Source organism: Narcine bancroftii, chromosome 2, assembly GCF_036971445.1.
Source record: "Narcine bancroftii isolate sNarBan1 chromosome 2, sNarBan1.hap1, whole genome shotgun sequence".
NCBI classification, from domain to species: domain Eukaryota; kingdom Metazoa; phylum Chordata; class Chondrichthyes; order Torpediniformes; family Narcinidae; genus Narcine; species Narcine bancroftii.
Genome location: NC_091470.1, coordinates 67,584,305 through 67,611,614, shown reverse-complemented (window position 1 = coordinate 67,611,614; position 27,310 = coordinate 67,584,305). Strand labels below are relative to the sequence as shown.

General features: G+C 40.6%; 1 protein-coding gene across 9 annotated transcripts in view; it reads left to right on the top strand.

Annotated features, from left to right (window-relative positions):
• Positions 1-27,310, top strand: part of ktn1 (kinectin 1) — a 223,205-nt gene that overhangs the window by 64,937 nt on the left and 130,958 nt on the right. For 4 of the 9 annotated variants that reach the window (XM_069916956.1, XM_069916957.1, XM_069916955.1 and 1 more), the window contains exon 1: positions 20,028-20,135. The exons of 2 other annotated variants lie outside the window; for them this stretch is intronic. The gene's annotated coding sequence lies outside the window, so the exon portion shown is untranslated. Of the gene's footprint in view, positions 1-19,426; positions 19,446-20,027; positions 20,136-20,162; positions 20,328-20,728; positions 20,868-27,310 lie in introns of those variants that run through there. 3 more of the 9 variants (XM_069916951.1, XM_069916954.1, XM_069916950.1) reach the window with 3 other exon arrangements.

Here is a 27,310-nt window from a genome sequence, read left to right as displayed (position 1 = left end):
ACTTCCTGCTAATGTTCTGCTGGTACGTCAGTTATTATCATGGGTCACTTTTTCTGCTTTGCATGATGTTTCAAACAGGTCTCACAGCTTGAAACCATCCTGTCAATGTCAGAATTTATCCCTGGCCAATAAACAGCAGTTCTGGCCCTCGTCTTGCATATTTTCCATTCCAAGGTGCCCCTCATGCACCCTTTTCAGCATCTCTTGTCCTAGTGATTGAGAATGACAATTCTGCTCTGTCTGAGTAGAAACCCATTGAAACATTCAACTCAGCTCTGATGTTGTAGTTTGGCTGACATTCACCTCTAGGCCATCCTTTATTCAGATTCTTGACGTTCTGTAGAACTGTGACCTTTTCTGTTTCAGCTGTGAATTCTTTGGATTTCATGTTAGATACAGGAAAAGATTCAGTGACCAGATTCACATGGAGATTCACATCTGTCTCTGTGGAACTCTCATTGTGTGCTTCATTCTGCATTGTTGCCCTGAATAACACATCAGCAGCATAATAGTTTTCCCTGGTGTATACACCCTCTTAACTAGGCTTAAGTTTACACATGCTTTGTCATCATGTACATCTGGGACTACTGCGAACCTGAGGTGGTGCTCCTTAACTTTCATCTTGATTTTACATGTACATGTATTAGCTTTGATTTCTCTTATGGCTAAGCGGACAGTGTTACTCAAATGGAAGGACTTTGTTCTGCCTAATCATGCTTAATGGCTATGTGATGTTATGTCATATTTAAATTTAGAGAAGATCAGAGCTCAATTTCCAATTTGAATTTTGAATTTCAAATATTGTGGGGACCCTTTTTGAATTACTATTAAAATATTTGATTTGGTATTAATGCAGAGGTTGACTAATAGTGTCTTTATTTATTACATTGATCAGGTTTTTTAAAAATTTCATCTCTTGCCAAACAGTTTAATTTTTAGTAGTGGGCTTAGATTTTCTTTTATAAATAAAATAATAAAATATTATTATAATATAACTTGTTTGATTGAGAAATGTAACATACTTTTTAACTTTTAATATGTATTCTTATGTACTCTGTATTTTTCAGTTTGAAATTTAAATTCCAATAAAAATATTGAAAAGGAAAGAGAGTTTGCATGTACCTTTTGTGTTGATGCTCTGTCCATTGTAGGCTTTGAGCTGTATAGGATTTGCATGGATGTATGGCTTTATCTTCATTGCCCTGAGGTTGTGCTCACAGATCAAATTGACCTTTAGCCCTGTGTTCAAATTGAAAGGAATATTTGTTCCATTTGTAAGCAATGACACAGCCAACTTGTTCTGCTCAACTCTGTTCACACTTGGCTGTTAGTTTAGAATCTTTCCGCATTACCTTACCCATGAAGAATGTTTCACTGAGAACAGTTTCTTCTATAGTGTGCACAGTTTCACATCTGTTTTGTTTCCCTTTGGAAAACATTGCTTTGTATAATGATTCTGTCCTTTGCATTTATTACAGACTTTTCCATAAGCTGAGCATTGTTTTGGTGCATGTTGGATAGACTATTTCCGTTAAGAGGAGGAAAGATTAAAACAAGAGGACATGAGTTAAGAATTAAGGGGCAGAGGTTTAGAGGTAACATGAGGGGGAACTTCTTTACTCAGAGAGTGGTAGCCGTGTGGAATGATCTTCCGGGAGAAATAGTGGCGGCGGAGTCAATTGTATTATTTAAGAAAAGGTTGGACAGGTATATGGATGAGAAGAAGATGGAGGGTTATGGGCATTGTGCAGGGAGGTGGGACTAGAAAGGGGTGTTTGGTTCGGTGCGGACTAGAAGGGCCTAATGGCCTGTTTCCGTGCTGTAATTGTTATGTTATTATGTTATTATATGTTATATGTTGAGTGACACATCGTTCACCATTGAATGTCTCTCCTTTTTGTTGTTTCCTATGTCTCATTTTTTGTTTGTGTTTGAACACACACTGTGGCTCTGGCTATGCCTTCATTTTCACTGGCTTTTGCACTCTCACCAAACTTTATGGTGTGCTCCAGAGCTAAATCACTGCTGTGGCACTTCTTCACAGCTCTTGCTAAGGTAAATTCTGTCTCTTGCAGCCACCCCTCTCTCATTTTCTTAACAATAATCCTGAACACAATTTGATCATGGATCATTGAATCCTGCAGTGATCCAAAATTGCATGATCTTAATTTTAATTTCAAGTCTCTTAAAAAAGTATCAAAACTCTCTCTCCATGCAACTGCATGCATGAGGGAAACACGTACCTCTTAAAAGTTTCATTTTTCTTTGACGAAGAGTCTTCATCAAAGATCTCAATAACTTTGTCAAACTTGCCCTGGTCATCTACCTCGGCAAAAACAAATGTGTTGAAAACCTCTAGGGCTTGAGGTCCTGCCACAGTAAGTAGCAGTGCAATCTTCCCTGCATCAGGTTTGCTATTGAGTCCATTGGCTTGCAGATACAGCATGAATCGTTGTTTGAACTACCTCAACTCATGGTCGACATTTTCAGTTCAATTTACAGCATCAGAAACGTTTACACTCTCCATATCTCTGCTGATAATGACTGATTCTCACTCTGCATACTCCTAGTGTTTCTTCCACCCTTGGTACCATGTGAAGTTTCTTTTTATTATAATAAAGGAATTTTGGTTCTTTCAAAACAACTATACTTTATTATCTATAGACTCATGATTGTGTGGAGGGATCCATCTTGAATCCAACCCAAGCTACCACAATCTAGTCTCCAACTCCCCCGAGTGGTCAGTAGGATCACTAGCACTCCTATCACACCTCCCACTGCTGTTGGACCTGCTAAGTTCCTCAGCAGTATATTTTGCCTTTGATCCCAGAATTTGCAGAGTCTTGTGTCCAAATAAAAACTGATAAGAGAATTCATAGTACAATTCTCAACTCTCTTTCTCTGACCGTCCTTCCTCCAGAAAACAGTAAGGTTAGAAATGTATGTTTCATCTCAAGAGCAAAAACAGAATTTAGTCTTGGAAAAATGTATTAAAATAATATTTAAAATATCTTAAATTTTACTGAATCAAAATCTTTATTAAACCATAATTAAAGCTCATTAATTAACAACTAATATCTAAACAATGCAAAAAACGCAGCTTGGTCTGAGAAAAAAATGCACTGAAGTTATGAACTTTTTTTCGATATAGAATATAGTGAGAAAAGTAATTTATTTTCTTTACATTGTGTAAAACATTGCTCATGGAAAAATGCAAAAGTCCCAAGGTTTAAAAGGTATCCATAAGTGGTTATTTTGAAGCTAGAAATGGTAGAAATTAAAAATTCAGGATAATGCAGGATGAGAGAAAGCTCATTGAATAATAAATACAGACAAAAACCACATGAATAAATGGGCTTTTTTTTAATGTGTGTTAGAAAGTAGCTGCAGGAGAATTCTAGTTGTTCTGTCATGCAATTTAGTCAAGACAGATCTGTATCTTCATTCCAAATAATTACCTTTAAAGATTTTGAGCGTAAAATAATGAAACAATATTATGTTGTAAACTTTTCAATTGATGTAATCTGAACAGTTTTTTTCAGGGAGACTCTATTACCATTTTCATAGAATCATACAGGCCAGACATGGGCCCTATTTTCCCACTTCATCCATACCGTACACAAATCCTATTTGCCTGCATTAAGTATGTCTTTTCAAGCCTTTCTTGTTGAAGCACCTGCCAAATGCCTTTTAACCATTGTAATTTATATTTAAATTTTATTTCTTCATGTACATTCTGACATTCTCCAATTTATCCAGCTCTAGATGTTTGAGATTGTGGCCCTTGTTCAAGTCTTGTCTTCTCAAGTGATAGACTCTTTCAGTCTACACATTGATGTGTTTTGATCCTCTCACACTCTTCAGGTAGATCAATTCTTAATCTCCCATATTCAAGGGATCACAGATCCAGTTCATGCAATTCAGTAATTTATCATCTTGATAAATCTGTGCTCATCTGTCCTTAAAACAGAGTTTCCTAAAACAACCACTTTTTATTATTGCCTTCTTAAAATATAGTCTACCTTCTAATATTTGTATTGTAGACAGACCGCCCTTTACCACCCAGTTAGAAGATGATGGTTCATGAAAAGGGAGAAAAACATCGAATAGTATCGTACAATCTGGATAAGGTTAAGCCATAATTTAAAAAAACCCATAAGCAACATTCTTCAAAGTATTTCCATGATGTTCTTTCATTCTACGTCAGTACTTGGAGCCAGTTATATTAATAAACTATTGCACTGGAGATGAGAGAGGTCGAGGAAACACAAAAAAAAACTGCAGATGCTGCAAACTTGAGCAAGCAATGAGAAGCTGGACTTTTGTAGTTGTATCTTATGCATAGACTTCAACTGTGCAAATCTTTTTTTTAAACTTGCATCATTCCAAGATTCATAGTTCAAGTGGACTTGTTCCATTTGATATTTCCTTAAAGTGGAAAATGGCAATTATGCAATAATGTTCAATGATTTGCTTATTCTAATTTTGATCGATGACCTTAGTATCAAAGAGTTCAGCACAAAGCTAGAACTTTGTTCTATCTTTTGTGTCAGTTTTGGCTCAATAGGAATAAAATTCACATTGTATTATTATAGATTATATAAGTGTAATTGCCTCATATTTGTATTTTTAGTTACATTTATTTTTTGTACTCCATTTCAACTGAGTACAATACCTGTATGAGAAAGTTTAGTGAATCAATATTGATTTTGGTCATGTGGCTATGGACTTTGTATCTGAAAGAGGATAAAAGTTTTCTGTGATTGGTAAGGAGTGTCTGGAGGTAATCCATTTATATCTTGATATGCCATTTAATGATAATATACTGTATGTTTGTTTTGCTGAAAAAAAAAACAGTAAAATCTGCGGTATCTGGCACCTATGGGGATTGGTAGATGCTGGATAAATGTATTTTCCATTTGCTTGAGACTTTCTCTGACAATGTCTAACTGATACACCTGCTTTAAGAATAAACAGTCTAAAAGACAAAAGACAAAAATGGTATACTGTATTTACACTGAACAAACTTAAGTTGCATGAACATATGAACATTAAAGCATTTTATAGGTCTCCCCTACTTACGGTCAAAGTTACGATTGTACAATAGCGTGACTGCCGTTATTTACTTTCATGTCATCCATGAAAGTAAAGTAATTAGAAGCATTGTTGGATTTTCCATAAGCACTGATAATTCCTCTAAGGCAATTCTTTGTAGCCTCCTTGGTCCATCACTTTTAATTCAGTTGGAAAGCTTGCAGGAACTGATACATTGCAGGACAGTGAATCAGTGTAGGGAATGATAAAGCGCTGTTGGGAGAGAGCGAGGCAGTGGGATCAGTGTGGGGACTGATACAGTGCTGTTGGTGTTATACAAAATATACCAGTATTCATTATCGACTTGCGATTTTTTTCGACTTATGATGGGTTTGCCAGAACGTGACCCCATCGTAACTTGTTTTACATATATATCTATATATAGATATATATATATCTATATAGATATATATATAGATATATATATAGATATATATCTATATATATATATTTTTTTAAATTATTCCTTTTGGGAAAATCTTGCCTAACCAACCTACTGTAATTTTGAGGAAATCAACAAGCAGGCCAGATAAAACGACATGGAATGGATGTTAAATATTTGGATTTTCAAAAAGCTTTTGTTAAGGTGCCGCAAAGGAGGCTCTTTCACAAAACAAAAGCTCACAGTGTTACAGAAAGGAAGGAGCACTGGCTGTTCAGCAGAAAACTGAGAGTGGGTATAAAGGGATCCTATTCTGATTGGTTACTAGTGGTGTTCTGCAGGAGTCAGAGTTGTAGAAGTGATCAAAGAATTGGCAGATGGAGCTTAAAAGAGGGAAAATATGTAATAATTACTTTGGTGGGAAAAACAGAAGGTTGGTCAGGCAAGAAATGATTTGGTTTGAGGAATAAATGCTTTGGTGGCCAAGTTTGCAGATGATACAAAGATAGGCGGAGCCGCAGGTAGTGAGGAGGAAACGGTGAGGCTGCAGAGTCTCAGATAAGGAGAATGGGCAAATAAAGAGGCCAAATCGTTGGGTGGTTGTAGAGATTGATAGGTATTTGAATAGTCAGCGTATTAAAGGTTAGGGGGGGGTGGGGGGGGGGAGAATGCAGGGAAGTGAGTCTGAGTGGGAGAATGGCTCAGCTCACGATGGAATAGTGGAGCGACACGACAGACCAAATGGCCTGCTTCTGTTGCTATATGATGGTGTATGGTCTAATTTTTTTTTAATTTAGACATACAGCGGCACAGTAACAGGTCATTTTGGCCTACGAGTCCGTGCCGCACAATTTACACCCTATTAACCTAAACGCCCAGTATGTTTTGAACAGTGGGAAGAAACCTAAGCGCCCGGAGAAAACCCACTCAGACGGGGGAGGACGTACAAACTCCTTACAGACAGCACAAGACTCGAAACCCAGTCCTGATCACTGGTGCTGTAAAGGCATTGCACTAACCGCTATACTAACCGTGCTGCCCTGAGCATAATACTCTAATGTGCTCCGAGAATGAGATAGGAGCATTTTCTGTCCAGGAAGGACACTTCAGAAGAGTCACTCATTAAGGACACAAGTGTTCATGATACAAATTAAATTTTGAAAAACAAAACAATTCTTACTCCACCACTAAAGGGATAAAAATTTAAATGTACAGCTGATGATAAATAATTTAAACAGAAGATTCTGAGAAGAGTTTTTGAAGGGGGAGATTCAATTAGAATATTGCCTTTAATGGAGGAAAACAAACTAGGCACTGCCTAAGGACGGAGTACAATCACTTCAGGTTAATTAAATGGAATTTAACTTATTTTTCTACAAAGCAACGAGACATGGTATTCCTTTTTAAAGAGCTTCAGTGTCATTTATAAATAGAGGCTCTGGTTATTAAATAAGAGGATTTACAGCTTTATTTGTCCAAAATCTCTACTTCAACAGGCTCTCTCGAGATGCAGGCCTTCGGCTATCGGCCCTGTCCATGACCACCGTAAGTGACTCTGAATGACAGCGACCAGCGAGCCGGTTGCCATGGTTACCAACAGACTAGGCGCTACTGAGTCACCACTTCTAAGTCACAGTAGGCCCAGGGCAGGCGCCAGGTCAAGAACCACACGAGAGACCACAGTTCCTGGAACCTGACGCTTGATCTCCTGGAGGCCCTCAGCATCAGTGGGAGAAACTTTCCGGGCTGAACCCCTTCCTAGAGCCTGGGACTAGCTCAGGTCTAAAGGAGCAGCAGTGACATCAGTTCATTCCGCTCCAATGCAGCCGATCCTGCCGCCGGCGGGCCTCTCACCCGAGCCCCAGGCCTCACCAGGCGGTCACGTCGGGAAGCCCCAGCCACTGACATTTTCTCCCCACTTACCATTCTCTTCATGGGCGAGGCTGCGGCAGTGGCTCCATGTGGCCCTGAGCCATTGACGTGGAGTGCGGGCAGACGGCGCGTGGGAGCCCCGGGTGGAGCGGGGTGCCAGGCCAGCCAGAGCCGCCGCTTTCATAATGGTGCCACACCGACTGACCGACCCCATCGTAACTTGAAGAGCATCTGCACTTCATTTTCAGTCACATTCTTTGAAAACATTTAACTGTCACTGCATCTGCAGATTCCTCACCTCCCCTCCCTCCACTTCCCACAGAGCTGCCTGAAAGACAAGCAATAACATTTAGATAATTAACCCTGCTCTTCCAAGTTTACAGATAAAGCCTCTGACTGGCATCTCTCTATAAGCAGGGATAAGGACACACTTTAAGAGAGTCACCCCAAAGGCAAGTGGCATCACCCTGCTCTTCATTCTGGGCAATGCCATTTTATTCAAACACAAATTTATTCAAACAGCTGCTACGAGCAAAGCACGACCAAGGCTCTCTGCTGGTTTAATATTTGCTCCCATCTTCACAAAGGTTTATGTGTTACTTCAGAGAACATTTACTTTTACAATTTTAAACTTCCATATTTTACCTATTATTTTATTCTTAATTAATTTAATTTTTAAATATATTTTTCATGGTTTTGTTTTGTTGGTTGATTGAGGCTGCTAGTTGCTAGAATTTAGGATACCAAGGGTTTTACTGTATTACAGCTTTAAGGTTCTGTGTCTAATGCAGATGCTATTCCATATAAAAAATGATCATGTGGTTAATTTATAATTACAGCAAAATCATTAATTAGTGTATGCAACCAGTTCCTCATAGTAGACTGTGCGCTTTGCAACATAAAATTAAAATACTTGATTCTGTCATACTAAGTTGGAGATGACCAGTATTAACAAGTGAACTTTGTCATAATAAATTGCTTAGCAGAGAGCATGCAGGATGTCCTCTATGTCTGCTGTCTATCTGGAACGTGGAAAATTGAATAACTTTACCTCTGCTAAAACTAATCCTTTGTTTTTACCTGCAGTTGGATGATTCAAAGGCATAATTGCCCGTAATTTTCATTATTAGCAATTAGAAAAGATGAATATTTGAGACAATTAATATTACCTCAGCTGACTTTGATCATTTATTGCAATGACTTATCTTATTTTTATAAATGTACAGTAAAAGTTACTTTTTTCAGAACTTTTCATCTACTTGTTAATTACAGTCCTGATGACCATGAACTAATGAAATCTTTGTATTTTAAAAATATATTACATCTTGAAATTTAAACCTTTGAACAATGCAATATCTTTGGCTTGGCTTCGCGGACGAAGATTTATGGAGGGGTAAATGTCCACGTCAGCTGCAGGCTCGTTTGTGGCTGACAAGTCCGATGCGGGACAGGCAGACACGGTTGCAGCGGTTGCAGGGGAAAATTTGTTGGTTGGGGTAGGGTGTTGGGTTTTTCCTCCTTTGTCTTTTGTCAGTGAGGTGGGCTCTGCGGTCTTCTTCAAAGGAGGTTGCTGCCCGCCGAACTGTGTGGCGCCAAGATACACGGTTTGAGGCGATATCAGCCCACTGGCGGTGGTCAATGTGGCAGGCACCAAGAGATTTCTTTAGGCAGTCCTTGTACCTCTTCTTTGGTGCACCTCAGACACGATGGCCAGTGGAGAGCTCCCATATAACACGATCTTGGGAAGGTGATGGTCCTCCATTCTGGAGACGTGACCTACCCAGCACAGTTGGATCTTCAACAGCGTGGATTCGATGCTGTCGGCCTCTGCCATCTCGAGTACTTCGATGTTAGGGATGAAGTCGCTCCAATGAATGTTGAGGATGGAGCGGAGACAACGCTGGTGGAAGCGTTCTAGGAGCCATAGGTGATGCCGGTAGAGGACCCACGATTCAGAGCTGAACAGGAGTGTGGGTATGACAACGGCTCTGTATACGCTTATCTTTGTGAGGTTTTTCAGTTGGTTGTTTTTCCAGTCTCTTTTGTGTAGTCTTACAAAGGCGCTATTTGACTTGGTGAGTCTGTTGTCTATCTCGTTGTCGATCCTTGCATCTGATGAAATGGTGCAGCCGAGATAGGTAAACTGGTTGACTGTTTTGAGTTTTGTATGCCCACATGGAGATGTGGGGTGGCTGGTAGTCATGGTGGGGAGCTGGCTGATGGAGGACCTCAGTCTTCTTCAGGCTGACTTCAAGGCCAAACATTTTGGCAGTTTCCGCAAAACAGGACATCATGCGCTGGAGAGCTTGCTGTGAATGGGCAACTAAAGCAGCATCATCTGCAAAGAGTAGTTCACGGACAAGTTGCTCTTGTGTCTTGGTGTGAGCTTGCAGGCGCCTCAGATTGAAGAGACTGCCATCTGTGCAGTACCGGATTTAAACAGCGTCTTCATTGTTGAGGTCTTTCATGGCTTGGTTCAGCCTCATGCTGAAGAAGATTGAAAAGAGGGTTGGTGCGAGAACGCAGCCTTGCTTCACGCCATTGTTAATGGAGAAGGGTTCAGAGAGCTCATTGCTGTATCTAACCCGACCTTGTTGGTTTTCGTGCAGTTGGATAACCATGTTGAGGAACTTTGGGGGGCATCCGAGGCGCTCTAGTATTTGCCAAAGCCCTTTCCTGCTCACGGTGTCGAAGGCTTTGGTGAGGTCAACAAAGGTGATGTAGAGTCTTTTGTTTTGTTCTCTGCACTTTTCTTGGAGCTGTCTGAGGGCAAAGACCATGTCAGTAGTTCCTCTGTTTGCGCGAAAGCCTCACTGTGATTCTGGGAGAACATTCTCGGCGACACTAGTCTATTAAGGAGAATCCTAGCGAAGATTTTGCCTGCAATGGAGAGCAGTGTGATTCCCCTGTAGTTTGAGTAGTCTGATTTCTCACCTTTGTTTTTGTACAGGGTGATGATGATGGCATCACGAAGGTCCTGAGACAGTTTTCCTTGGTCCCAGCAAAGCTTGAAAAACTCATGCAGTTTGGCATGCAGAGTTTTGCCGCCAGCCTTCCAGACCTCTGGGGGGATTCCATCCATACCTGCTGCTTTGCCACTTTTCAGTTGTTCAATTGCCTTATATGTCTCTTCCCGGGTGAGGACCTCATCCAGCCCTAGCCTTAGGGGCTGTTGAGGGAGCTGGAGCAGGGCGGAATCTTGGACTGAGCGGTTGGCACTGAAAAGAAATTGGAAGTGTTCTGACCATCGGTTGAGGATGGAGATCTTGTCGCTGAGGAGGACTTTGCCATCTGAGCTGCGCAGCAGGCTTTGGACTTTGGGTGTGAGGCCTTTAGAGCCTCGTAAAAACCCCTGAAGTCGTCAATGTCCGAGCTGAGCTGGGTTCGTTTGGCGAGGCTAGTCCACCACTCATTTTGGATCTCCCGGAGTTTGCGCTGAAGATGGCTGCATGCGCAACGGAAGGCTTGTTTCTTCTCTGGCCAGGACGGCTTTGTAAGGTGAGCCTGGTGGGCAGCTCGCTTCTTTGCCAGCAGCTCCTGGATTTCCTGGCTGTTTTCGTCGAACCAGTCCTTGTTTTTCTTGGAGGAGAAGCTCAGTACCTCTTCAGTGGATTGCAGTATGGTAGTCTTCAGCTGATCCCAGAGGGTTTCAGGGGACGAGTCCGTGAGGCGGATTGCATCCTCAAGATTTGCTTTGAGGTTTGCCTGGAAGTTTCCTCTCACTTCGTCTGACTGCAGGTTTCCAACATTGAACCTCTTTCTGGGGGCTTTACTGTTCCTGGGCTTTGGCTTGAAGTGAAGGTTGAGCTTGCAGCGAACCAGCCGGTGGTCAGTGTGGCATTCCGCGCTGGGCATGACCCTGGTGTGGAGCACATCTCGTTTGTCTCTTTCTCGCACCAGAACGTAGTCCAGGAGGTGCCAGTGTTTGGATCGGGGTTGCATCCAGGGAGTCTTCAGGCTGTCCCTCTGCTGAAAAAGGGTGTGTGTAATGACAAGCCGCTGTTCTGCGCAGAGCTCCAACAGGAGGCGCCCATTGTCGTTGCACTTGCCGACACCATGCTTGCCCAGGATTCCTGGCCATGTTTCTGAGTATTGCAGGTTTCTGCAATATACACATAATCAAAATGTCTTCAAACCTTAATCATATCTAATCCATGCCTTCCAGCTCCACTTTCAAAGCTTATCTTCACTTTTGATACCATTGAAAATTATATGTTGGTCTGTAGCATTCGCGCTATGCAAACTTGGAGAGGAACGACACGCACACCATAGCCTTGGAAAATGAGACTGATTTATTTCTCTGGCCATCAGACTCATGCACTAATGTCAGGGCCCTGTGTCATTGGAGCGCAGGCCTAAGATTCTCTGGCATTCCACCAGAATTCTCCATCTTCCCGGCGTGCAGGAGGTCACATCAGATGAAGGCCGGTGTCACTCCCAGGTCCACGCGGTCGCTGCATTTGTCGGCCATTTTGTGGGCTGTTCCCCGTCTCTATGCGCGATCCATTACATGACCTCACAGAACTGGTGATCAGGCCATTGTCCATTGCCTTGGGCGGTCAACCCCTGCAGTCCAGATATGCCAATTTTAAGCAGTCGATGGTAACAGTCTCCTCCGTACCACCTGTGTCAAAGATGAAGGTAAAGCCATTGGCCCCTAATAAGGTTGTTGTAGGGGGAGCCAGTGTGCGCCCCTTCTCACAAATACATACTGACAAGTCTTTAAGTCTATGGAGATGTTATGTTTGGGCTGCCACAGGATCAGGGTCTCAATATTCACTACAAGTTCTTGAGGGTTGCTGTGGGGTCTTCTGGGCATTTATTGGGGACCAGGAGCTCCCCTGGGATGAATAAAGGTGCACCATAGACCATCTCTGCCACCAAAGCATTGAAGTCCTTCTTTGGCACAGTATGAATCCCTAACAGGACTCAAGGCAGTTAATTGATCAATCTGGGGCCCTTGCGCCGGACCATCAAGGCTGCCTTGAGGCTACCTGTGGAACTGCTCCACCAACCCATTCGCCTGAGGTTGATTCACCATGGTGTGGTGGAGGTGTATCCCCAGGAAGTTAGCCAGCGCTGCCCAGAGCCCAGAGGTGAATTGTGCCCCCTGTCTGAAGTGAGGTGCTCTGGGACCCAGAATCTGGACACCCATGTGTTGATGAGTGCCTTAGCACAGGTTTCTGTGATGGTATTAGCTAGTGGGACTGCCTAAGGCCACCTCGTGGAGTGGTCAACTATAGTCAAGAGGTATCTCACCCCATGGGAAACTGGTAACGGCCCCACTATGTCAATATGTAAATGGCTGAACCTGCGGCGTGCTGGTTCAAAAGACAGTGTGGCACTCTCATGTGAACCTACACTTTGAAGGATTGGCAGTTCATGCAGGTCTTGGCCCACTGGCCAACTTGTCAGCCACTATTTTGGCCATGGCTCAGATTGCAGGATGTGCCGGGTTGTGTAGGTATCGAAAACCTGGTGTCTTTATGCAGCCAGATCAATGGGGCGGGGGCTGCCAGTAGAGACGTCACACAGCAGTGTCAGGTTACTTGGGCCGACGAGGACGTCTTCTATCCTGAGGTTGGAGATGGCTGTCCTATATGAGGATCTCAAGGCCCTGATGCTGTGCTTTTGCGATGCCCATGTAGTCTACCCCCTAGGACAGGGCATGTACTGACTCAATCACAGGGTGTGACAGAGCATCGGCTACCATGTTACTTTTCCCTGTGATGTGCTGCATGTCCATGGTAAATCTGAACACATAGGACAAAGTGTCTCCGTTGTCAGGCTGACTACAGGTCAGATACCTTATTGAAGGAAAAGGTCAACAGCTTGTGATCGGTGAAGACCTTGAATTGCCGGACTTCCAAAAAGTAATGGAAATGTCTTACTGCCTGGTACAGCGCCAATAGCTCTTGGTCGAAAGTGGTGTATTTGAGCTTTGGAGGGCGGAGATGCGGAGATAGCACATGCCCCTACCACTGTGCTAAAGGCGTTGATGTCAGAGTGGTAGGTGCCTCCAGTCTGGGGTGGACGAGGAGGGTGGCGTTGGCCAGGTGTCTTTGGAGTTCTGGAATGCCCTCAATGACTCACCCCATGTAATGTCTTTTGACTTGCCCGCAATCAGCGTGGTGGAGGTGGGGGTGAAGAGTGCTGCAGCCGGTTTGAACCTGTGGTAAAAGTTTATTATATCGGTGAATTCCTGTAGTCCTTTTACAGTGTGTGGCTTAGTGAGGTGCCAGACCATCTCCACCTTCTCGGGGATGGATGTTGCCCTGTGTCTGTTTATCCTGTGCCCCAGGAAGTCATTAGTGTCTAGGCAGAATTGGCACTTGATGGTATTGATCGTAGCCTGAACTCACTCAACCGGGTGCACAGTTGTCTCCAGTGGGCGGCGTGGTCCTTGCAACTGTGGCTGGCATTAAGGATATCATTCAAATAGATGAACACAATTGGGAGATCCCAGCCCCCTGCGTCCATCAGCTGCTGAAAAGTTTGTGCCGCGTTTTTTTAGATCGAAGGGCATGTGGAGAAATTCAAACAAGCCAAAGGGAGTTATAATTACAGTCTTGTGGACATCCTGGGGATGAAATGGGATTTGGTGGTACCCCCAGATGAGACCCATCTTGGAGAACACCCCTGCAGGTTAGTAGCAAGGATGTGGGCATGGGATATCTGCTTTTGATTTAAATGTTAATGCTCTTAATTTTAGTTTAAATATTGTAAATTTCAAATAATTGATGCTTCCTGGATGTACCTTTAATACAATCCAGGAACATCCCAAATCTTGTTCAGATATCCAGATATCCTTCCATCTTCACTTTTAAAAGGATGTCCTTGTTCAGGCATCTAAAAGAGCGAGTCCTTTGAGATTACCTTCTGATAGTGAATTGTTAGTGTGTGAAATATATGCAAACTTGGAGACAGAGAGATAGATAAAGTAGGAATACAAGAATGTTTTTTGAAAAGTTGAAAAAAAAACTGTGTGTCCTGGTTCACAGGATTTGTCTTGTATACCTAAAGAGAAGACAAGCAATTGAGAGCCCTCACTATCTGGAGTTTCGAGTACACTATTAAGAAAATGTTGTTGCCATTATACAAGGCTTCACTTGAAATTATCTGGAATTTCAATGAAGAAAAAATTCTTCACATATCACATGAAACACATCCTTATGACAAATTTCCTGTACGTGTTCTACTTGAATGCCAATACACTCTATAGTGAACGTCCAGTTCACCTATTCTTTATTGATTGACACAGAAAGGGAGCATTCAGCTTGAGTAAATGCTGGCTTCAAGCAGACCAATTTCTTCAATTCTTATCACCTCCTCCAGCAGTTTTTTAAAATACATATGTGGTACCAAAACAAGTAAGAAGTCATAGATGAATATGGGTGGGTGGGTGGACAAGAACAAAAGCTGAGATGGGGAGGAAGAAGCTCTTTGAATGGTGATGGAATGGATGGGGGTGAGAACCTGGATGAAAGGAGACAGAGGGATAAGGAAAGAGAGAGTCTTAGGGAGGTGGAAGGAGGGGTTTAACAGATACTAGAGAATCCAGTGTTAATGCCATCTGGTTGAAGAGTACCCAGACAGAATATTAGGTATTTGTGCCTCTTGTACATAATAGCATTTATGCTACTAGTAAGGATTGGATTTTAACTTGATTATTCTGAGATGAAACCGTGATATTAATGAGCAAAGCTTTTTCTCTACGACCTTGTATTTCTAAGGATGCCAATATTACAAAGGTCCAATTTGTAACAGATGGGCAAAAACTTGGAACATAGTTCAGTACGGACCCTGTGCTCACAATGTTGCACTGACCTATGTAAACCTACTCCATTATCAATCTACCCTTGCCTCCCTCTCAGCCCATAACCCTCCTTACAACCATGTACCATAAACTAAGAATCTTGTAAATGCCCTAACACCAGCCCCGGCAGTGCATTCCAGGTATCAATTGCTCTTTGGGTTAAAAAAAAATCAATAACTTCTGACATCGTTCCTAAACTTTCCTCTACTCGGGGGTTTTCCTCTGGTATTAGGCATTGCTGCCATGGGAAAAAAAACTGGCAGTCCATTATAGCTATGTTTTGGGCCTGTGCCCTTTTTCAAGGTATAAGCAAAAAGCATCCAGGTGTCACAATAAAGACTGGGAGTGAAAGGGGGTAGAATGAGAGGGGGAGGAGTCCAGACCAACAAACAAAAGGTTTTACCTGGATATGATAAGAGGAAAGGTGAGAAATGATTTTGGCTCTGTGAAAGGAGGCAGAGGGAAGGCGGGGGGGGGGGGGGCGGTGAGAGAGAGAGAGAGAGAGAGAGAGAGTTAGAGCTGGAAGAAAGGAGATAGGGGGACGAAGATGGGGGAATGTTTAATGGAAACTGGAGAAGTCATTATTAAAGCCATCCAGTTGGAAGATGATCAGTCAGAAGATGAGGTATTGTTCCTCCAAATTTGTGAGTGATCTCAGTCTGGTATAATCTTGTACACCTCGATTAAGTTACCAATCATTCTCTGTTACTCCAAAGACCAAGGCCCAAGATTGCTCAACCTTTCTTCATAAGATATGTTCTCAATGCAGGCAATGTCCGAGTATATCTCTGTAGACTCTCCATAGCTTCCACCTCCTTCCTATAATGCCCTGACACAGTATAGTACTCTACATGAGGTCAAAGTCTAGTTTAATAGAGTTGCAAAGTTACTTGCACCTGTTGAACCCAATCCCCCAACTAATGAAGGCCAGCACACCATATCCCTTTTTAACCAGCGTGTCAAGTTCCATGGCTTTATAAGTAACAGTTTTGGATAGCAAATAATGAAAATCGCTGCTGCTGTGATGATTTCAAAATCTTTTCTATATCTTCCAAGACATTTAAATACCAGATAGGTGGTGTCTAAATGCAACATGCAATAACAGTAGGGGGTGAAACACAGAAATCTGCAGACACTGTGATTGTAGTAAAAACACACAGTAAATGCTGGAGCAACTCAGCCGGTCTCACAGTGTCGATAGGAGATAAAGATATATTTCCGATATTTAGGGCCTGAGTCCTTCTTCAAGGTATAAGCAAAACGCAGGCAAGCATCAGAATAAAGACTGGGAGAGAAAGGGGGAAGAATGGGAGAGGGAGGAGTCCAGACCAACAAACAAAAGGTCTTAATTGAATAAGATGTGGAAAGGTGAGAAATAATTTTAGCTCTGTGAACAGAGACAGGGAAAAGGAGGGGAGGGGGGAGAGAGAGAAAGAACTAGTGGGAAGAAGACAGGGGAATGAAGATGGGTGGGGGGGGGAGGGGAGTTTAACGGAAACCAGAGAAGTCAATGTTAATGCCATCCAGTTGGAGGGTGCCCAGACAGAAGATGAGGTGTTGTTCCTCCAATTTGCAGGTGGTCTCAGTCTGGCAGTGTATGAGACTATTGATTGACAATGTCAGCAAGGGAATTGAGGCAGGCACATTTTATTCATAAGGAAGATGAGTTTTCGTACAAACTTGAGTATTAGCTTTTGCTTCACCTGAGCAGTGAAAAAGACAAATCTAGAGATTTAATTTGTGCTGAGGTGAATTGAATAATTTTTAACCTTCTGTTACTAATATTATTTCTTTGGCACCAATCTGTATACCTTGGAGAGATTTATTTAATATTAATTACAAGTCAAGCAAAATTCCAAGAAGTTTTGAAATACAGCATAAAATTTATTCCATGTTTAGTGTGTCAACTGCATTTTAAATAGATGTGATGTATAGTCCACATACCAAAGCATGTTGAATTAAATGCTATGCATACTTGTCAATTCAGAAAAATGTTCAACACCCAAATAAAAAATTAACCCATGTATTATTTTTGAAACAGCATTATTTAATGAAATATTGCTGTTTTAAATCTATACTTTTGAAATACTGTAACTTTGTTTAATATTTTGTTTTAAATGTAAATAATTTGCTATAAATGTTATTTTAGATTTATGTTAAATGAGAACTGCAATCCAGTGCTTTGATGTACTCAGAAACCAACTATTGGGGCAATTGAACCTTAGCCTCTCAGTAATACAATGAGGATGACATTGTTTTATGGTAGAAATCTGCTCCCTTGCAGAGCAGTACATAATATTTGGCATTTTGTATAAAGATATTTACAATTTGCCCTAGACCAACACATTTGGAAAACTGAGGCTGAGATTAGATCAGCTGAATGCCAGAACAAGCTCAAATGCATAATTTGGCCTATACCTGTTTATTCTTTCCATATTTCAAAATTCTGTATATTTAAGACCAGTAGTTATCCCTCATACACTTGAATGGATTATTTTGTGGTCATGATGTTATTGTGCACATATTGCCTGCTTTCTTTTTTCACCATGGTGAATGCGTTCTGAAGTTTATAATTGGCTGTAAAATGTTTGAAATGTTTTGAAATGGTGAAGGGTACAATAAACATGCAAGTGTTTTTTAAGAGAGAATACAACTTCTGAGAATTTTAATTGGATACCCATTCTTCTAATTACTTTAAAAGTAGTTGACTGACTAATACATTCCTTTTTTTGAAATAATTTTAATATGTGGCGAGAGAAACTGTTACTATTCTAGACTAATGACCTTACATTGGAATTTGAATGAAAGAGTGTTTCATGTAGAGAGAGGAAAAGGAGTGGAAAATAAAGGAAATATCTATTATTTTGGACCCAAGATTGTCCGTGGTGCCAAATGAGAGAGCTGATGAATGTTTGTTAATCACAACTATTCTCTCTTGAGGAGTGTCCATATCTGAAACAAATGGGTGAGGCCTGTTTACACAAATTGTTGAATTCAATATTAGCTTCAACATGTCTGAACTGAAATTGAAATTTTGTTTCTTGAGCTTACATTGAATTTTGTTGAAACAATATAGAAAGCCAAAGAGAAAAGTCATTGTGGAATTTAAATTAAGATATAAAATGACTGGAAACTCAAGGTCACTCTTTTGAATAGAGCTCTTTTGAATGTAGTCACTCAATCTGTGTGTTTTCTTTACTGTCGACCACATTGTGACTATTTTTGACTAATGACCTTTCATGCAAGTAAAGATAATAAGACGTCAAGTTCTATACAAATATAACTACCACCATATCTACCATTAGTTTACAAGGAAAAAAACTGAGGGAGAGAGTCTGAGTTGTACAGAAACCAAGTACATGGTACCAGGAATGCCACAAAGAAACAGGCATTATGGGTTCCCATAACCTTTGATTGATGAATGGAGGATGTGTCCCTTTCAATCCCATTAATATTGCTAGCTTTTAAAATGAGTTATTTTCTTGTGATGTTGTTCTGCAGTATTTCCAGGAGATTTTCTTCCATGAAGTCAGACACAAAATGTTTAATTTTTGAGCCATTTCCTTATTCTCTTGACTTGTTGTGTAAGTGACCTACATTAACTTTGGAAAATGTGTATGTACCTTTTTTCATCTCCGTGGAAGCTCTTGCAAACTATTTTTGGGTTTGACGCTAGGGTACTTTGCTTTAAATTTTGTGAGCATGTCAAAGCATAAATTTTGAGCTTTTTGCTCATTTCAGTCTGTCCATTTGTGGACAATTTTATTAATCCTTTTCTTTGATTTAATTCCATCTTTAACCATTTTTTCCTGTTTTGTGTTTCGCTTGAAGCCTTGTTTTTACGTGTACACACACGTGTACATCACTTCACATGACAACTGTCATACTTAATGTAGTTCTCAAATCTATCAGTCTTACGCCCAGAATGCGGGATGTTCATGAATAACCTTTAGAAACCCCTATATTTCTTCACTTTAACACGACAGAGCGGTCTTATTCTAGAGAGCATCTTCTGTCCTTGTGCTAGTTCAGCCCGGAAGAGGAAGGGGGCTACTTTACTATCGAAATTATAAAATTATATTTCCGACGGACAATTTAAAAATAGCATCGAGTCCAGGGTATTTTAACTGGGTTGATGTAACTAACTTTATCTCGCTCTATTTAATCAGATACAATCATTTATATTTTGAACTATGAATGACTGAACGGAATATTAATATCAGCTCAATTCCTTCTATAAATAATCCGAACGTTTTAGAAGCTTTTGTATGCAGTTTTCAAGTGAGTATTTTAAATTGTGTAACACGGGAAAATGTAATATTTTGCTGTTTTTAAAAAAAAACTGGGTTGCTTAAAAACAGCAGGTATTTATTTTCTATGTGTTATCTCATATACATTAGATTTGTGATTAAAACTGCTAAAAAAGACCTTCATCGCATCATTGAGGGTTTTTGGATTCACGGTTTGGGTTTTCACATGAGGTCCCTGCAGAAAAGGTCACATCCGACCCCACGATGGGGCAGTTTGAATATTATGTTTCTAGCTATTAATGGACCAGTTTTTCCCACTTGTTTATTAATTGTTACATTTTGGAGACGAGCCTGACGGTTCCATTATAACGTTGGAAGACATCGATTTAGGAAACACTGACGAGGGGAGGAGAGAATTTAAGCGTTGCCTTCTCCCCCCCCCACCCCATATTTTTTTCATACACATGGTCACCTCTAACAGCAGGGATGAACTCAACAGAAGCCACTGCTTCGAGGTGGGACACAGCAAGAGTTTTGTCTCTGCCCCTTTTAAGAGCGGAGCTGGAACATCGTGGACGCCCCACGATAGGCTGCGGTGCGGTTGCAACGGAGCGAACGTCAGCTCGGCGACCGTGCGCTGCGTCGCCGCCTGGGGGGGTTGGGTTCGGGTCAACGGTGAAGAGCCGCGGGGAGCCGAGCCGGCTCATTCTCCGCCCACGAGGTGAGTGACCAGAGGGGAGGGGAGGGGGGGAGAATCACCTTTCAGTTCAACTCGAGCATTGGGGATGCCGGACTCGGATGGACTGTGACTGGGCCAAACGAGGAAGCGGCAGTGATTCAGTGCGGGGCCTCGGCCGGGCAACAAGAGGCTTGGGCCTCCCTCAAGATCTCCTCGGCGGTTTGATGGAGTGAGGTGAGGGCGGGAAGGAGTTTTCTCGGGATGGAATTTTGGCTGTTGTGAGCTTGAGGATTGGGGGGGGGGGTTGGGTGGTCGCTTAGCGTCGGGGTTTCCGGGACGCGGCTTCAGCGCCTCCTTCCACAGTCCGGCTTTTCCTGGCTCGGGCCGGAGTCTGGCCCTGCGGGGTTCCTGCCGAGAAGGGTTGCGACGTCGCTCTTCCCATGTCTCGACGGCACCTTTCGTTTTGGGTTTTCTTCGACGCTCATTCTGGTCGGTCCGTGAGTGAATGAAGTGCCCAGTAATGAACTGTGTGTGGCAATTCCAGCAGAGACCCCCTTAAAATAAAACCCCGAGCACTCATTGCTCAACTAGGTTGATGACAGTCCCTTTCATTTGATGTCTCCGGTCGCCTTCAGGAACACACCTTTTAACCCAGAGCGTGGGTGGGCCACTCCAGCCCTTTTCTCCGACTAGACACGCCCATGAATGAAAACGTTGCGTGGACGAAAATTGGGTGAACCGTCTCTTCTCTGCACATGACAGGAATTTACAAAGGTTAACAGCTCAATTTACTCGTGTTTCTCCCTTCCTGAGATACCAAAATATTAATGGCAATAGTGATTTGTTTACATTCTCCACAATTAAATTTGTGAGAATTGTTCATTGGGATAAAGGCTAAAACTATGATTTTTGACCATTCTGTTCCATGTCCATCCTATCAGTAATCTGGCATGACTAAAATAAAGGTGCTTTATTTCCTTAGACACTTCTTGGACCTAAGCCTCGTTAGAACAAGATGACATTGATATTTTGCGTAAAAGTTGGAATTCTAACCATAAATTCCATCTTCTAAAATGGATTGATCTTTATGATTAGGTGGTTCATTCAAAATAAGATGATTATTTTATCTCACTTGATCTTTTGGATATTGTTCTGTAACGCCCTTTATTAATGACACAGATTTATATGGCGGAGTTTGATGATAAATGCCATCATCAGTCTTTACTAAAGTATAAACAGGTTAGGATACAAATGAGGATGGAATGATGTCTGCGATCCCTGGCCCAGTTGCTTCCCATTTTGTAATCTATCTGTTCCTGGAGATTACATGTGGCATTCCAAACAGAGAGTGTAAGCTAGCAAAAATCTAAAAGGGTGTGTTACATTCTACATTTGCAATTCTAGACTAAAAATAAATTGTTACTGCTTGCTTTATTCAAATCTCTCCAGGGTGACTTAAAAGGTTGGTGCTAATTCATGTTTGTGAGGGGGAGAAAAGTGAACTGTGGTATGAAACTTACTGTATTTATTAATATTGTTAAAGCAAGTTTAGTACCTCCCTTTCTCTGCACTGTAGTTTTTGGCTATGAACTGACCATTGTTAGATCAGCAATAATAAGGCCCAGGATTTAGAATGTAAAAAAAAATTAAGAGGTGAAACTCCACAATGCCAGATTGAATAAATTTGGAAATCAATAAAAACTGATTTTTCCTACCCACAAAAATCATTTTCTGAGATGATGGTTGACTTGTGAACTCTCATAAAACATTCAATTGTACCCATTAGTTGTATTGTAAGGTCCAGAAAATCAGCAATTGATGCTTGCTTTCTGACATCCTCCCCTATTTTCAGATCTTAGTTTTATTATTTGTGTAGAGAAAAGTGTTCACTCTCAATTTCACAAGCCATCATGGTGATGCATTATTTTACAAGTAAATATCAGTTTAAATTCTTGAGTTCAAAATAGGAACTCGCAGCAGAAGTAAGAGATTCAGCAACTCATCAACCCTTTTGAACCTCTAGAGATCCCTGGTTCTCGACAGCCAGCTTGGAGAATAATCAGATCCACATTTAACCTGTGATTCTAACTTTATTCTGAGTACAAATCCTGTTAGTAAAGGTTGATATACTATTTGCCTACTCAGTCACTCGTATCTACATATGGACTTTGACTAACATCCTTTTGAAAACGAACAGCCTTTAATCTCTCATCATTTTAACGTTTTTTTGATGGATAACCTTGCCTTTTCCCACATTATAGTTAATCTGCCACAATCTTGCCCATTTAGTCATCTAGACAAAATGCTCTTGACCCTCTTTATTCTCCACACAGCCAACTATGCCTCTTAGCTTTTCAATCACCGCAACTTGGATATATTACACTAGATTGACCCACTGATAGGAATTGTGAACAGTTGTGGTCCAAGCATTGATCCCTGCAGCATTGAATTATCTATTTGTTTCCACTGCTGTTTTCTGTTCATTGAACCAATCCTCAGTTTATGCACTTTATTTCTCATCCTGTGAATCCTATTATAGGTCTTCTGAAAATTGAAATGCACCATACTGTTTTGTCCTTATTCTGCTGGATGCAGCTCAATCATTGAGTGAAAGATAATTTCCCTTCCATTAATTTATGTTGATGTTCCAATGCTGTTACCATTTCCTCGATTGGCCCAGGCTAACACTCTTCACTCTGGAATCAACATGAGCCTACACTGCCAATACCATATTTGATAGCACATAAGACTCATGGGGATATGACCCTCCCCCCCACCACCATTTCAGCAGGGAATATGTTTTTACTGTCTTCAAATAATACATAGTCTTCAGTGCCATCAAAAGCATTACTAATTCCACACTTCTTAAAATCCTTCACAATGATTTCAGATCTTACATTTTCCCAAGATTTCTTTATCCACCTGTGAAATGATGGGATGTTTAACTCTTCCTGTTGGTGCACGGTCTGAATCTCCTGCTATTCCCATGCATTTGTATTTCTGTTGTTGTTGTTATTTTTTTTTTAAAAACTTTATTTATTCGTTCAAAAAACAAATAATCTATGACATATGCAGCAATTAAACATAAACATGAACTTTTTTTTATATATAGGAACAAAAAGAAAAGAACCTCCCCCTTCAGCCAACTCTCCTATGGAGAGCCATAAAAAAGAAAAAAGAAAGAATATTAAAGAAAAGTTAAATATACATATTAAAATCTAATCAATATAAATTGAATTGTAAATATTCTGAGTATAACAGCCACTTATTAATAAAAAAATTATAATTATCATGCGAAACATGTGTAATTTTTCCCCATTTTTAAACAATATTTCATCTCATGCCATCTATTAATATCAATCATATTTATCTTTCCATGTACTAGCAATGCATTTTTTTGCTACGGATAAAGATAAATAGACAAAAACAAGCTGAAACTTATCTAATCCCAAACCTTTCAGAGGTTGCAAACTACCCAATAAAAATACTGTTGGATCTAAAACTATTTTAATCTTTTACAGGTATTCTTCAAAACGATTGAATTTTCTTCCAAAAAGATTGTATATGTATACATAACCAAACAGCATGAAAAAAAGTTCCAACCGTATCACCACATCTAAAACACAAATCTGATTCATGAAAACCATAATTTTAAAAATTTTCAGGTGTCAAATATAATTGATGTAAAAAAAATGTAATTAATCATTGCATAACGTGCATTTATCAATCTTGTTGTTGTTATGTTAATACTCGTTGTACTAAGATTCCCTTATTGTGTTAAACACCAAATACGCAAAATGTCAACGGCTTGTGAGCATGACTTGGAGTTTTTGGTGCCCAATGATAGATGGCGGTGATGCGAGTGAGCCACTCAGCGACGATGATCGCTGTCAGTGTTACTTTATCATTGTCATCCAAGTTTCTTTTAAAAACTAAAAGACGTTTCACTGTAAAAATAATAAGATGGATGTGGCCAGTATGACACAAATAGACAGTAACAAGCATACGAGCTTGGAAATGGTTACTGCTTAACCTTTTAGAGTTGGGTGCTAAATGAAGATATTTGTCTCAGTTTTAATTTTTACGATAATTCCTTTTTTTAAGTAAATTAACTGTAATAATGATGATGAAATTTGAGTAAATAATATTACACGATATGGAGTTAGGCTAGGTACAACTACTGGTAGTCCTTGGCATCTGGGTAAACATTAGCCTACTAGATACTTAAACTTCACATTCAAGACCCAGGGGATATTTTTTTGAGCCATTTTTTTTGTGGAAAAGAAAACTGGATCTTGTATTCCATAAAATATAGTATATTGTTTCTTACGTAAGGAGATCAGAACTTTAGTTGCATTCTCACCAGTACTCTGAACTGTTGCAGCAGAACTCCCTCCTCTTCAATTTAATTCCTCCAATAATGAAGCCCAACATTCCATTTGCCTTCTTTATTACGTATTGCACTTGCAAACCAACCTTTTTGCAATTCATACTCGAACATTCCTAAAGTCCTCTTCACAACATTGTCCTTATTTATCAATTTTGGCATGTATTTTGTCAACCTAGTTGCTAATAAATTCGCTACTATTTTATTGTCTACATTTATAGCTGCCATATTTTGACAAATGTATCATACTTTTCTTTAGATTGCATGTTATTTTCTCCATAGGTGTACAACTATTCATCTCTGCAGTCCTTCATGCTATGGGGAAGGGAGAGTCAGACTTAAAAATAATTGCAGTACACTTCTGAGCCACTGCTAAAGATAGTTTGACAAAAGAAATTTGGAATTTAGTCAACTTGTTGCATATTTCAATAAAATTACCCAAAAGATAAAACTCTGGGTTGTCAACGAAGGCCACCCCTGTTATTCTTGTTAACATTTCCGCAGTATCCTGCCAAAAAACCTCACCTTCACACACGATCAGGTAGTATGTAAAATGTTCTTGTTTCAATCCCGATCAAAACACATCTCTGATATTTCAGATTTTGACCTATGTAGTTTCTGAGGCATAAAAAATAATTGGTCTATGATGTTGTACTAAACCAATCCATATCTTGCATTTATAATTGATAATCTATCCAAACACCAATCAGACCAACATCTTTCTGATATTTCACACCCAAGTCCAACTCCCATCTCTCTCTTGACCTCTGTAAACCTGGTTTTGCACTTTCACTCTGGAGAGCATAGTACATTTTTGTTAAAAGTTTAGGTTTGTTCCCCAGCCAGACTGTTTGCTCCATTTCACTAATTTCAGGTGGCACCAACATTGGCCCCATCTTTCTCTCAAGAATGATCTTAGCTGGAGAAAACAGAAGAAAGTTCCATTAGCTACTACGTATTTTTGTTTTAGTTGATCAAGAGTCCCCTCTACGAGTTTAATATTCTGGTACCTCTTTCTCTCTTTGGCTTGGCTTCGCAGACGAAGATTTATGGAGGGGTAAATGTCCACGTCAGCTGCAGGCTCATTTGTGGCTGACAAGTCCGATGCGGGACAGGCAGACACGATTGGAGGGAAGTTGGTTGGGGTTGGGTGTTGGGTTTTTTTCCTCCTTTGTCTTTTGTCAGTGAGGTGGGCTCTGCGGTCTTCTTCAAAGGAGGTTGCTCCCCGCTGAACTGTGAGGCGCCAAGATGCACGGTTTGAGGCGATATCAGCCCACTGGCGGTGGTCAATGTGGCAGGCACCAAGAGATTTCTTTAGGCAGTCCTTGTACCTCTTCTTTGGTGCACCTCTGTCACGGTGGCCAGTGGAGAGCTCGCCAGATAACACGATCTTGGGAAGGCAATGGTCCTCCATTCTGGAGACGTTACCTACCCAGCGCAGTTGGATCTTCAGCAGCGTGGATTCGATGCTGTCGGCCTCTGCCATCTCGAGTACTTCGATGTTAGCGGAGACAACGCTGGTGGAAGCGTTCTAGGAGCCGTAGGTGATGCCGGTAGAGGACCCATGATTCAGAGCCGAACAGGAGTGTGGGTATGACAATGGCTCTGTATATGCTAATCTTTGTGAGGTTTTTCAGTTATTTGTTTTTCCAGACTCTTTTGTGTAGTCTTCCAAAGGTGCTATTTGCCTTGGCGAGTCTGTTGTATATATAACAACACATTCTTATATAATGGGGCTTTTAATGATATCTTTCCTTTTTTTCCCCAAAACACTTATTGTTTTCTTACCCTACTTTAATCTGATGTGTTAATATAGGGTTATCTATCTTTTTTGTAATTGACAACACTCCACTTACAGATAAAATCCTTTGCTGCCCCTCTTTCATTGAGTATAATCCCATTTGAATCCAAGAAAGAGGGTGGGGCTGCCTGCCTTCCTCAAAGAAATGTGAAAGAACTCTGGCTTGTGCTGATAAATAATACTTCCTAAAATCTGGTAACCTAAATCCTCCTATTTTATAATCCAACATTAATTTTTCTCTGTGAAATTCTTGGCACCTTATTATTCCATAGGAATTGCCTAATACAATTGTTTAATAATTAAATTTTTTTTTGGTCAAAGAAATAGGCAGCGATTGGAGGGGGGGGGGGAAGATATTGTAATCTTGGCATCACTTTTACTTTGAAAAGGTTAACTATGTTAAAATGAATCAGCAAATCTTTCCATTCCTGCAAATTCTTCTCTCTCTTCCCCAGCAGGGGAATATAATTTAATTTGTACAGATTTTGTAGGTTATTATTAATCATGGTTCCTAAGTATTTAATTCAATCTAAATCTACTTCCTTTCTGATATCTTTAATAATCAAAATTCATCAATGGCATTATCTCATTTTATCCATATTAATTTTATAACCTGAAACTCCTCCATATTTATCCATATTAATTTTATAACCTGAAACTCCTCCATTATTTTTCTAGTGTGTTTGTAATTTCTCTAGAGACTCTGCCAGATCAGATAAATATAATAGCACATCATCAGCGAATAGGCTGATTTTATGTTCTTCTTGTTGAACTTTGAAGCCTTTAATATCTGGATTTCTCCTTGTAATCTCTGCCAGTGGCTCAATTGCAAGAATGAAAAGTGCTGGGAACAAGGGATACCCTTGTCTACTCGATCTACTCTGAGGGAAAACTGCTGACATTTGACTATTAGTTATAATTTTGGCTTGTTGTTTACGGTAAAGAATTTTTATCCAATTTATAAATATTTTATCTATTCCAAAATTTTCTATTGTTTTAAATAGGAAGGGTCATTCTAAGCAGTCAAAT